Source organism: Herpailurus yagouaroundi, unplaced genomic scaffold (genome assembly GCF_014898765.1).
Source record: "Herpailurus yagouaroundi ecotype Mexico unplaced genomic scaffold, PumYag 192, whole genome shotgun sequence".
NCBI lineage: Eukaryota > Metazoa > Chordata > Mammalia > Carnivora > Felidae > Herpailurus > Herpailurus yagouaroundi.
Window position 1 is genome coordinate 17,477,300 of NW_024412423.1, and position 12,880 is coordinate 17,490,179.

General features: G+C 35.6%; 1 protein-coding gene across 1 annotated transcript in view; it reads left to right on the top strand.

Annotated features, from left to right (window-relative positions):
* CHSY3 (chondroitin sulfate synthase 3) overlaps positions 1-12,880 on the top strand; it is a 291,248-nt gene that overhangs the window by 66,737 nt on the left and 211,631 nt on the right. The gene's annotated exons all lie outside the window — the stretch shown is intronic.

A 12,880-nucleotide genomic window follows, 5' to 3' on the forward strand; every position in this document is an offset into this window, starting at 1 on the left:
GATCGTGTTTTCCAAAAAGAACCCATTCCTGTTTTATTCCTTCTAATTATCCTTTTTATGAAGAATTCTAAAGAGGATCCAGAATTTTATTGTAATTCTAGCTTAGCTACCTCTAACTGCATATTAAAGTGAACCGAGCATATTTTGTATGTCTTTATATATCTCTCTGAATTATATTCTTTTATGATTAGCTATTTTCTGAATATAAAACTCTCGTCCTGTTCTAATGAATATAAAATGTTTCTTTTTGAATAGTTGCTAAATTTTTGAGATAATTTCAAATTATCTTCAGGATAATTTTCTTCAAAGTTATCTTTCAAAATTTTCTTTCAAAATTTTCTTTCAAAATGATTATGTTTTTCTCCCTCTCTCTTTCTACTACCCATTGTTGTTTGGTATGATTTCTGTTAGAGATTTTCAGCAGTCTATATTGTGACTTTGTAAAATCTATTTTCCTCAGTTTTTACAGGCAATGCTTTGATGAAAGGCCTCATTTCCTCTTCTGGTAGAATGATGAACTGCACCCTCGCAGTCCATGTCCTTTCCAAATGATGGCTTCTACAGTATTCTTTCTAAAACATGTCATTCTTGATAAGGCATTTTTATGCTTAGAGTTTTTGAATATCTCCCCATTGGCAAAAACTAGACGAGATGGCAAGATCTGCCCCAGCTTATATTTTCAATAAATATTACCCTATTTCCTGTAAAACCCAAACGACTTGTGTTTTCTTTTATAATGCTATGCTATTTCACAATACCATGGCTCTTTATACACTAGAACCCCCGTCTGGAATGCTTTTATTTTTGTCTGTTTGGCGAATCCCTATTTGCCATGCATTCTTAATAGATTGATACCCCTGAACTTTTTATAGTTGTAAACATAACTTAGTATCCCGAAGAACCGGATATAAAATATAGAATTTCAACATCTCTGTTTTATAATAAATAGGGTTTTCTGGCACAGAGCTTAATCTAGTAGTCCTAAATCAGAAGGGAAACATTTTAGCTTTTGAAGCCCTTTACACAGATTTGGTTACAACCTCAGGCCTGGTCTTCCTTGTGAATCACGCATAAGGGATGGAATGTGCCAGTCTGGGTGTGCAAATTATCACCACAGGAAGGAGAAACTCACTGGCCCTTTTGTGGTCTAACTCTGAGTTGGACCGGTCAGAGAAACAGTAATTTCAGTGGAAATACTTGAAATGTGTTTGTGCCCACCCCTACCCTCTAGTGCTTTTGATATAGTTCCTGTTACTCATCTTTAAACTGGGATTTTAAAACATCAGAAGCTTTTAAATTATCTCTGGTGAAATGCAAATACCATGGGTGAGGGCCAAAAGCACAGCATAGCTATAAGGGGTGCACTGAGGACAGAAAGCTGAGCATGGGGCTCCTTCACCAGGTGGTGTGGTGAGCAGAACAGGAGATGGTGAAAGAATCCTAGCAGCAGCACTGTAGAGTGTGACCTTTGTTCTTTCTGCAGAAAAGATCTAAATTTATAATTTATGCTGAAAAATATGCTATTGGCATCAAATACAGTGTAGAGAAGTCATGTTAAGCATGATGACATTTAAAACCTAGTAAGACTAGGGGCGCATGGGTGGCTCCGTTGGTTCAGTGTCTGACTGTTGGTTTTGGCTCAGTTCATGATCTCACGGTATGTGTGTTCAGGCCATGCATGGGGCTCTGTGCTGACAGCGTGGTGTCCACTGGGATTCTCTCTCACCCTGTCACTCGGCCACTCCCCTGCTCGCTCACTCTCTCTCTCTCTCTCTCTCAAATAAATAAACTTAAAACAAATAAAAAAACAAAACCTAGTAAGACTATAGTTTCCATTGTTTCTGATACAGTAGCAATAGCATCTACCCAGAACTTTAGGTTATAAACTGTGTGCAATTATTACTTAAATATGGTTACTTCATAATTTATGATGTGACAAAATGACTTCTACTTGCTTTTAACTTGTAAAGGAAGTAGCAGGTTAAAGAATGTAACCAAAGCATCAATTATCAGCTGACTGTACTGATCTTTAATGCTAAAACGCTACTAGTTTACACAATAAGGAATTATTCATATGAAACAAAAACATTTTTGAAATTTTGTCTCAGGGGCGCCTGGGTGGCGCAGTCGGTTAAGCGTCCGACTTCAGCCAGGTCACGATCTCGCGGTCCGTGAGTTCGAGCCCCGCATCAGGCTCTGGGCTGATGGCTCAGAGCCTGGAGCCTGTTTCTGATTCTGTGTCTCCCTCTCTCTCTGCCCCTCCCCCGTTCATGCTCTGTCTCTCTCTGTCCCAAAAATAAATAAACGTTGAAAAAAAAATTAAAAAAAAAAAAGAAATTTTGTCTCAGATGGTCAAATAGAAATTTTAAAAAATGCTTTCCCTAATCTGATTATTTTTTTAACTTTATCAACAATTTTTTTCTGTAAATGATAGTATGTCATTCTGTGAGTATTTGAAATATTTTCCTTTGAAGCTTTCCATATGGTCAGCATAGTGAGGCAATGAAGAAATTACTTTAGGGTCATCTGGGTGGCTCGGTCTTTTAAATATCCAAATCCTGGTTTTGGCTCAGGTCATGATCCTTTGTTCTTTTTTGCAGAAAAGATCTAAATTTATAATTTATGCTGAAAAATATGTTATTGGCATAAAACAGAGCATAGAGAAGTCATGTTAAGCATGATGACATTTAAAACCTAGTAAGACTATGGGGCACCTGGGTGGCTCAGTCAGTTAAGTGACTGACTTCGACTCAGATCATGATCTCACGGTTCATGAGTTCGAGCCCCATGTCAGACTCTTTGCTGACAGTTCAGAGCCTGGAGCCTGCTACAGATTCTGTGTCTCCCTCCCTCTCTGCCCCTTCCCCCACTCACAATCTCTCTCTCTCTCTCTCTCTCTCAAAAATAAATGAACATTAAAAAACATAATAAAAAAAATAAAACCTAGTAAGACAGGGGTGTCTGGCTGGCTCATTTGGTTCAGGGTCTGACTCTTGGTTTCGGCTAAGGTCATGATCTCATGGTATGTGAGTTCAAGTGCCTCATTAGGCTCTGTGCTGATGGTGCAGAGTCTGCTTGGGATTCTCTCTCTCTCTCCCTCTCTGCCTTTCCCCTGCTCATGCTCTCTCTCTTTATCTCTCTCTCATTTTAAAAAATTTTAAAAATGAATTACTTTTAACCCATCTTTCTTATGAGATTTCTCTTCAGTGATGATGACATTGATGATGATGGTATTATGATGATTATGGTATGAAATTTCAGCTCATGTTATGTGCAAATCCATGTTCTAAGGATTTTGTATAGGTTGTTTCATAGAGTAAAGGAAATGGTTTATCAGGTAGATGCCATCATGTTCCTCTTTATGCAGGGAGTCTGAAGCTTGGGGAATTGAACTAACTTGCCCACGTTAGTAAATGGCTGCAATCAGAGTTGCATCCCAGATGGTCTGACCTAATTCTATGTTCTGTGTGTAAAAAAAAAAACAAAAAAAAGAAAGAAAGAAAGAAAGAAAGAGAAAAAAAAAAGAAAATGAGAGCTTCTCTGATTGAAATTAGGGCCACAATCTATATCCATTTGCATAGCATCCCCAAATGTCTACAGGTTTCGTTGCATAATCTGAACTGAAAAATTTGTCTGAGCTTTTTGTTTCATAAATTCAGACACTGCTGAATAGAGAGACCATGTGACTGCCATGTGCCTTCATGTGCTTTCTCAGGGTCACATATCAGTAGCCAGTTAGGACTGAAACCTCATTACTCAAGTCAAATGTTGTTTCTGCTCCATGATTTGCCCTCATATTTAGTTTTACTTGAATGCAACTTGTGTGTTTCAGGCATCTGTTACGTCAACATCTGTCACATATTTGTCCATTACTTAATAGGCACTGGGGCCATCTCTTTCTCCACACTAGAGGTGACTCAGACACTTACTAAAGGCGATCCACTGTTAGGGGCTTTTTAGAGGCTGAATTCACTGGCTCAGACCTGAAGCCATTATATTAGCTCCCCTTGGATTGGGCAGGAGAACGCTTGAAAACTGTGTCAGAAATGAAACAGTTGGCGAGAATTTCATCTTGCTCAAGAATACCAGCTGTTTTATTTGCTCTCATCTTGGTATAGTAGTTGGTTTGAAAATGTCCCTATCTTGGACCCCACAGATACTGGAGATTTGCAGTGAAGGTCTCACAAAGAAGTAAGATGGGATCAGTCAGTTTGGAATTCGAATCAGTGTTTTGTGAACTGGAAATTGTACTGATTGGCAGAAGATTCCTGAGGAAGAAGACTGGCACTCTGCCACACAGAGTACCTTAACCAGTTTGAATTGCTGAATGAACCCTTTCCTTCTACCATCAACAGATGTGGTGTTGTTGTAACTTTTCTCCCCACTGTGGATTCAGATTGTGTTCTCACGGTCAACATCGTTCCGTAGCTATCTTAGTCAATGAAGATTCCAGGTTCTTGCACATTATATTTAGGTACCGGCACATTGGGAGATCATATGTGTGTTCTGTTAATAGGTCAGGTATTGCCACTCTTAAAATCACATTCCCTCCTTACCTGCTGAAATAGGGGCAGATTCAAGAATTCAGGGTCTTCGTACTTATTTTAGAAGTATTGTCATCAACTTAACTTGGTATGAGAATTTTCTATGAGATTGTTCATGTGTGTATAGATGTATTGTTGGTGTTAACAAGGCATAAATTTACTTAAAAGTCCTTATGCATTGTCTCCTGAAACCAATTCTCTTTTAGTAAGAGTATAATGCAAAAGTAAACAACTTCTAAATGTTTAGGGTGACATGCTCCATTTTTTGTAACATGGAGCATGTTGTTTTCCTCTGAACTATTTGAAGAACATTACGGAAAACATATTAAAAATAGGTGAAGGGTGTAAATTCTGAAAAGTAAAAGAAGCAGATGTATAGTGATTTGAGCTCAAAAACCATTCCTGTCTTGGTTTCATGTATAAGATCCCAGGGAATATCTCAGATATTTGCTGTAACAGATGTCCACCTAAAGACACTGTGAATTTTATGGGGATACTATAATCAAATGTCATAAAAGGAGATGGTTGAATATCTGAGGACCTGGACTTTTCTTGAAATTGTGTATTGTTATCAATATTTAATATAGATCTTTTTTCTTAATGTTTATTTATATTGAGAGAGAGAGAGAGAGAGCGCAAGTGGGGTAAGTGCAGAGAGAGAATCCCAAGCAGGCTCTGCACTTCAGGCTCAAGGCAGAGCCCGATTGATAGATTGATATGGGCCTCGAACTTTCAAACCGAAATCAAGCTAAAATCAAGAGTTGGACACTAAGCAGACTGAGCCACCCAGGAACCCTTTAATATAGATCTTTCTGATTGAAAGATTTACATGTACATAAAAAATGTCACACGTTGATTTATTTTTTAATGGTGGGATTTCAGTCTATGTATACAATGGTTTGTATTATCAACTTTCTACTATGGCATTTTTACTTATGATGAAGAAAACTCTACTAACTTGAGAAGAATTTGTTGAAAAGAAGAGCTGCATATGGGGTGCCTCAGTGGCGTAGTCGGTTAAGCATCTGACTTCAGCTCAGGTCATGATCTCACAGTTTGTAAGTTCGAGCCCTGCATTGGCCTTTCCACTCTCAACGTAGAGCCTGCTTTGGATCTTTTATCCTCTGTCTCCCTCTCTCTCTGCCCATCCCCTGCTCATGTACACGCTCTCTCTTTGCCTTTCAAAAATAAACATTAAAAGAAAAAAAAAAGAGCTACATAGACACATTGTTTTTCTTGTGATGGTCTCTGACCGGGGGTGGTTCACTTGAGCAATCCTTTAAAAATGTCTAAAACTGTATTCTTTAATTTGTTAAGAGAAAGCAACTTTCTTGCTTATTAAATAGATATCAATAAGCTAGATATAAGATGTTATGGTATATAAATGAGATGTTCTTGTTTGTTTTAGTTTTGCCTATTTTTGTTGAAGATAATAGTCTAATATTTTCATTGATGTCATTCAACTGAGCAGCTACTTTGCAAGGAAGAAGTACATGAGGTAGAAATTATAACCCTGCTTTACTTACAAGAAAGCCAAAGCACAGATAATTTTTTGTAAAATGACATTCCAGCAGTCATACAGGACATTGTATTATTATTCCAATCTCCAGTGTCTTAAAGATCACACGGTTTAACATATCCCACTGGCCCCAAGGGGAAAATGAATCCAGAGAAAGTAATTTCAATGATAGGTTATATATTCAACTACTGATTAGCAGCAAAATGATAGAGTATAAGCAAGCTTTTTTTAAATGTTTATTTATTTTTATTTTATTTTTGGGACAGAGAGAGACAGAGCATGAACGGGGGAGGGGCAGAGAGAGAGGGAGACACAGAATCGGAAACAGGCTCCAGGCTCCGAGCCATCAGCCCGGAGCCTGACGCGGGGCTCGAACTCACGGACCGCGAGATCGTGACCTGGCTGAGGTCGGACGCTTAACCGACTGCGCCACCCAGGCGCCCCATAAGCAAGCTTTTAAGGACAGTGCTTTGGGGGTGCCTGGGTGGGCTCAGTCAGTTGAGCGTCTGACTTTGGCTCAGGTCATGATCTCGCAGTTTGTGGGTTCCATGCCCGCGTCAGGCTCTGTGCTGACAGCTCAGAGCCAGAGCCTGCTTCAGATTCTGTGACGCCCTCTCTCTCTGCCCCTCCCCTGCTCACACTCTGTCTCTCTCTCTCAAAAATAAATAAACATTAAAAAAATTAAAAACAGTGCTTTGTTTGGACACAGACTATTTGGGACTAACAACCTTTGTGAAATCTTGATGCTCACTGCTATGGAAGCTCAAAACAAAGCCATTCCTTGTGCATAAAATGTATCTTTATCAGATAAGTTATCAAGTTATTTTATTAATTTTATTAACTCAATTATATAAGACGCATTTGTCACATATCACCTAAAGCTGGTGTCAGTTATCTGTAAGAAAATTTCAGCCATGTAGACAGAGAATAAGTAAAATATGCTGTTGATTCATCAAAATGTGAGAAAAGAATTCATTGAACAGCATTTAACCAGGTTCCACATTTAGTGGTAACTATTCTCCTTAAAGAAGTTGAGTGTTCTTTTCACTTGGGAAGAAAATCAGAGATTGAAAAATGTTATTTTATTATGGCCATACAAATGACAAAATATTGGTGAGATTATCTGTTCTACAACTGTAATTGAAAATAAGTATTTTTAACAACATACATGGAAATATTAAGCCCTTCCCTTGATTTTGGCTTGCTCAGCATCACCATTATATGTGTAAGGAAAAAGCAAAACAAGTAAGTTATTTCAGGGGAAAAAGATAAAGCAGAGGTAGATTTCCAAATGGAGCATATAAAATGCAATACTGAAAGAAATCCATCTAAAATTTCTTTTACTACATGTCCTCAGCCCTTTACCTTTGTCAGTTTTGTTGTTCTTGTTTCCCATTTAAATGCAGTTTTTTTTTTTCTACAAAGGAACTATGTTAACTACTTATATAGGAGTTTACAATGCTGTGAATTGAACATTAGTTTTATTTATTTTTAAATATTCCAAACTTGGGTTTCTAATGATTTTGTTCGCTTTCATGGTTGTGTTTTACTTGTGAGGAAAATGGCTGAAGTTCTGCTTCTAGTGAACTGTTTCTGGAATGTTTGTAGTATATCTTTGATCCCAAGCTTATAATAATGTCTAATAGAAACAATTTATTTTAATCACACATAAATTATTTAATATACAGTAATTTGCCAGTGGAAATTATGCTAATATGAGTTTTTTAGTAGCTTCATTAATATTTTTCTCTTACGTTAGATATATAAGAAGCTCCTTGAGCTTAAGACCCAGAGGTAATTCATCTTTACATTTTCTAAAATGTAGCAGGCTCTGAAACATTTATTGAATTGAACACTAATTGTAAGAGTTTTGTAAACAGCTATGTATTTATCTTTTAAAGTGTATGTGTGTGTATGTAAATATTCTTGATTTTCATGGTCTTGTGAGGATGTATGAATTTGGTTTATAAAAGTAGAATAGGTTTGATGTTACCATTTAAGGTATTCTGACATTCTTGCATTTGATACTGTAGTCTCTCTGTTTCCTACCTCTTAAAAACGGAGAGATTTAAGCTTTGTTAAGCCTCATTTGAGTGTATCCACTGCTGGATTGAAAAGAAAAGGTAATTGTTATTTTTAACTCTCCTTTTTAAAAATGTTTATTTTTTATTTGATTTTTAAAATATTTTTCTTGAGAGAGAGAGAGAGCACAAGTGGAGAAGAGTCTGGTACAGAGAGAGAGAGAGAGAGAGAGAGAGAGAGGAGAGAGAGAAAGAAGAGAGAAGAGGGAGAGAGAAAGAGAGAAAGAGAGAGGGAGAGAGAGAGAGAGAGAGAGAGAGAGAGAGAATATCTTAGGCTCCATCTCACAACCGTGTAGATCATGACCTGAGCTGAAATCAAGAGTTGGACAATTAACCAACTGAGCCACCTAGGTGCCCCCCCTTTTAAAAAATGTTTTAAAAATTTGAGTATAATTGTATAGTATACAATGTTACATTAGTTTCAGGTATACAATGTGGTGATTTTCAACAATTCTATGCTATGCTCACCCTAAGTGGTGCTCCCATCTGTCACCATAGATTGGTATCATAATATCATCGACGTTATTCTCATGACTTAATCGTTTCACAACTGGAAATCTGTATCTCCCACTCCCCTTCACCCATTTTGCCCATCTCTCCAACATCCTTCCTCTGGCAACCATCAGCTTCTCAGTATTTATGAGTCTGATTCTGTTTAAAATGGTTCTGGTTTTGAAATGTGTAACAAGGCTGGTTTAAATTTTGTGGTTTTGATGTGGCTCATCTGAATATGACATATCTGAGTAAAAGAATATATGTACATAAAAAAATCATCTCTATGTTAATTGTGACCCTTATCCTCCGGTTATTTTGAATTAAATTGAGAAAAAGAGGATTGTTCATTAACAGAAAATAGTGATATAGAAAGAAGGGATGTAGAAAGAAGGAGTTTTTACAAATTATGATAAGTACTTTCTCTGGGTATTAAACAGTAGTTAAAATTAGTAAGAGGTTTTTGAGTGAAATGTCACTTCAGTACATTATAATCCTACTTACTCCTCATCATTTACTTTTAGGACAAATCTAAAAAATTTAGGGGAAATATGAATGAAAGTATTTCTTGAAACATTGTTTATAATAGAGGAAAAACTGGAAGCAACCTAAATATCTACTACTGGGTGTATTTTAAAAATATCATAGCATATTGGTAAAATGTAACGTGGTGCAGGCAATAAAAAGTATTATGTCTATTACCTACATTTATTATTTTAGAAAGATCTTCCTGATACATTATAAGATAAAAGCAGATTGTGGAACAGCACAGGTTTAGAATTATTTTCTTTAGAGGGAACCATGTATTTGTATGCACAAATTATCCTCAAGATAATTTATAATATTAAAGAAGTTTGCCTTCAAGCACTAAATATTTTGCCTTTTTCTTATGCTGAAATGAATTTTTTACAGTGGCTATATATTAGCTTATCTAAATATATAAAAATAGATTTAATCTACTTGGGAAAAAAAGAACAAACGGAGCATGTTTGATAATTTTTTTTTTAAGTTTATTTATTTATTGTGAGAAGGAGACCATGAGTGGGTGAGGGACAGAGAGAGGAGAGAGAATCCCAAGCAGGCCCTGCCCTGCCAGCACAGAGCTCAATGTGAGGTTCAAACTCACAAGCCATGAGATTGTGAAGTGAGCTGAAACCAAGCGTCAGATGCTTAACCGACTGAGCCAGCCAGGTGCCCCTTGATAAATTATTTTTAAGCTTGAATTATGGTTAGTATATGGCATAAAACACAACTGTATTTATTTATTTACATATTTATTTAGGTATTGAAGAGGTCAGAGGGCTGTTAGTGTTACACTGTCATTAGAAAAATTGCTACGAATTTAGTAAAAGCAGTATAAACCAGAAATTAATTTAGTGTGAAAAATATCATATTAAATAAAATCATAAGTGAGGGTTAAAAATGGACTTATGGTTTAGATCTCTCTTTTTCATATATTACATACTCATGGACTTATGGTCTAGATCTCTCTTTTTATATATTACATACTCATTCACTGGATGATGACATGTGGCATTTCAGCTTTTCAGTTCGTATCCAGTGGTTCAATTAGAATGAGATCCTGGCTTGCCTTTTTTTAAAAAAATTTAAATCGTTTTAAATTTTTTTTTTAATGTTTATTTATTTTTAAGAGAGAAAGAGAGACAGAGAGACAGAGAGGGAGGAAGGGAGTGGGTGAGGGGAATTGAGAGAGGGAGACACAGAATTGGAAGCAGGCTCCAGCCTCTGAGCTGCCAGCACAGAGCCTGATGCTGGGCTCGAATCCAAGAACCCTGAAATCATGACCTGAGCTGAAGTCGGATGCTTAACCAACTAAGTCAGCTAGTCGCCCCCTGGCTTGCTTTTTAATGAAATTTGACTGCCATGTATATTTTTAATTTTACCAACGTAAGTGTTATCTTTTAGTAACCTAGTTCCATAATTTAGTTTCTTTTATAAATCCTCTTTTTGGTTCTTTATACTACACTCTTCATTTAATTCATTTATGTGATAAGAGTTCAGTCATCAGTGATTCCTTTCATATGCTTCTCTATTTAAGTGTATTCTTCTGATGTGAAAAACAACTCTGCGAATTCTGCATATAATAATTGGCTTGGTTTTCTTCATAATCACAAATATTTTTAAACACAGGGCAAAGAAAGAATGTATTTCTGTTGCCCTTGTATTACATGTAGATGTGAACACTTTTCTTTAATCATGTCCCCTTTGGAGTGTCGAGTATTATCTTTAAAGCAGTTTGATAAAAATTTGTATCTTGGAGTTTTATTTTGAACAGTTCAGAATTCTTTTAAAAAGGGAACAGTTACTGTATTTAATACAATACCTTTCATTCATTCTTGCCAATGTATTTTATGGGTCTCATCAAATCCTAATGTAAATGAAACATTCTCTTTCTAGGCTTTAAAATTTTTATATTAATTTAATTAAAGCAAAGTGTTAGAAGCAGTGCTCAGTAAGTTCTATAAACCCTAACAGAGTTAAGCTTAATTAGAAGTGTATATACTTTTAGCTTTTGATTTAAACATGAAGTTTTCTAGCTTCTTAGTGTTTCCTTATCTGATAGAAGCAAAAATGAGGGTAACTCCCTCACAAAGAGGTTTTAAGAATTAAATGGCCTGATGTAGATAAAGGGATTAACGCAGTACCTGCTGCACAATTAAAGACTCAATGAATAGCTTTTATTAATGGTTACTGTTCATTACAATTTTCTGATTGGAATAAGAATTTTATTTGTTGTCATTAAATTAACAAGTTAGTAATTTTCCATACCTTTCATATACTGAAGTGTGATGCTTTTTAAAATAAAAATGGACTTCTTAAGATAGAGTTTTAAAAAGACTGTATTATATATCTACCAAGTTAAAAAGTATAATAAAATAGACATCTTTTGAATACTTTAAGTTGTGCCTTTGGCTCATTTTTCTTCATTTTCTTCATTTATCAGCCCTGTAACTGTTCCCAGAATGGAAAGATGACATCTTTAGGCTTTGAGTTTCTCATTTAGGTCTCTGGTGCTGTACTAAACTGTCATTCTTTTAAATTCATCCTCACAGAGACAATGTGATTCAATCTACTTCATTTCTGCCTTAGTATTCTTTGTCTTCCTGGAGCCATATTTGTCAATATTATAAACCTGAACAATGTGATACATTACTTACTGTGAAATAAAATAAGTTTATGATTTGCTCCATTTTTAGAAGCACATCATCATTTTTTCTACCGTATACACTTAGATGAAGCTTAAATATTCTTTGCTCTCTGAAGAAGGTGAAATCTTTTAATTTTTGTCTGATATGGGCTATAAATGATTCTGTTCAACACATACTTATTGAGCAGCAACTATATCCCAGTGTTAGGATCTATGCGAATGCTAAAACCATGAAAATTGACTCTGGCATGCTCAGGCACCTACAAACTCATGTCGAAGTAGTTTATTAAGTGTTAAGGCCAATTCATGCATAAATTGCTAGGGGAATGAGTGTCAGAAAAGTACCTAATCCAGTTTCCAGGAAATAAATTCAGTCCAAACAACTCTTCAGAAGGTGGACAGATAATTGTATTCAGAATTATCCCTCTGAATTATCACCACATCCTTAGTCATCAGCAGAGATTCAGTTGTGATCATGGTAATTTCCTGAATATTAAACAAAATGTCCTAATGCATTTTAGTACAAAAAATTGAGGGTAGTAAACAAGGAGGGTTGTCTGCTCAATGATTAAGTAGAAAGTGCATCAGTAACCTCATCTCTTGAATGGTATTACTAATCAAGGATTCTCACTTTATTTGGTAGAGACTATCTTAATTCTTAATATATTACGGTTTTTTATAATACCAATGTGATCGGTTTATTGCCATTTTCTATATTGCAAAAAAAGTTTTCTTGTTAATGAGTTTTCTTTGGTTAAAAACAAATGGACAAAGCTAGAAAATAGATTCTATAAAAAGCTGTAGCAATATTTTTCATTTATTTTATAATTATTTAAATTGCTAAAAATTTGCTTTTATTAAAGTTATATTTTTTGCAAAGTTTAGTTAATAGACCTTCATATTTAATAATTAAATATTAAAACATTTAAAAATATTTAAAATATTAAATATTAAAATAAAGAATACAGAAAACATAAAAGATTGCAACACGCTCTAAAAAAATTTTTTTTTCAACGTTTATTTATTTTTGGGACAGAGAGAGACAGAACATGAATGGGGGAGGGACCGAGAGAGA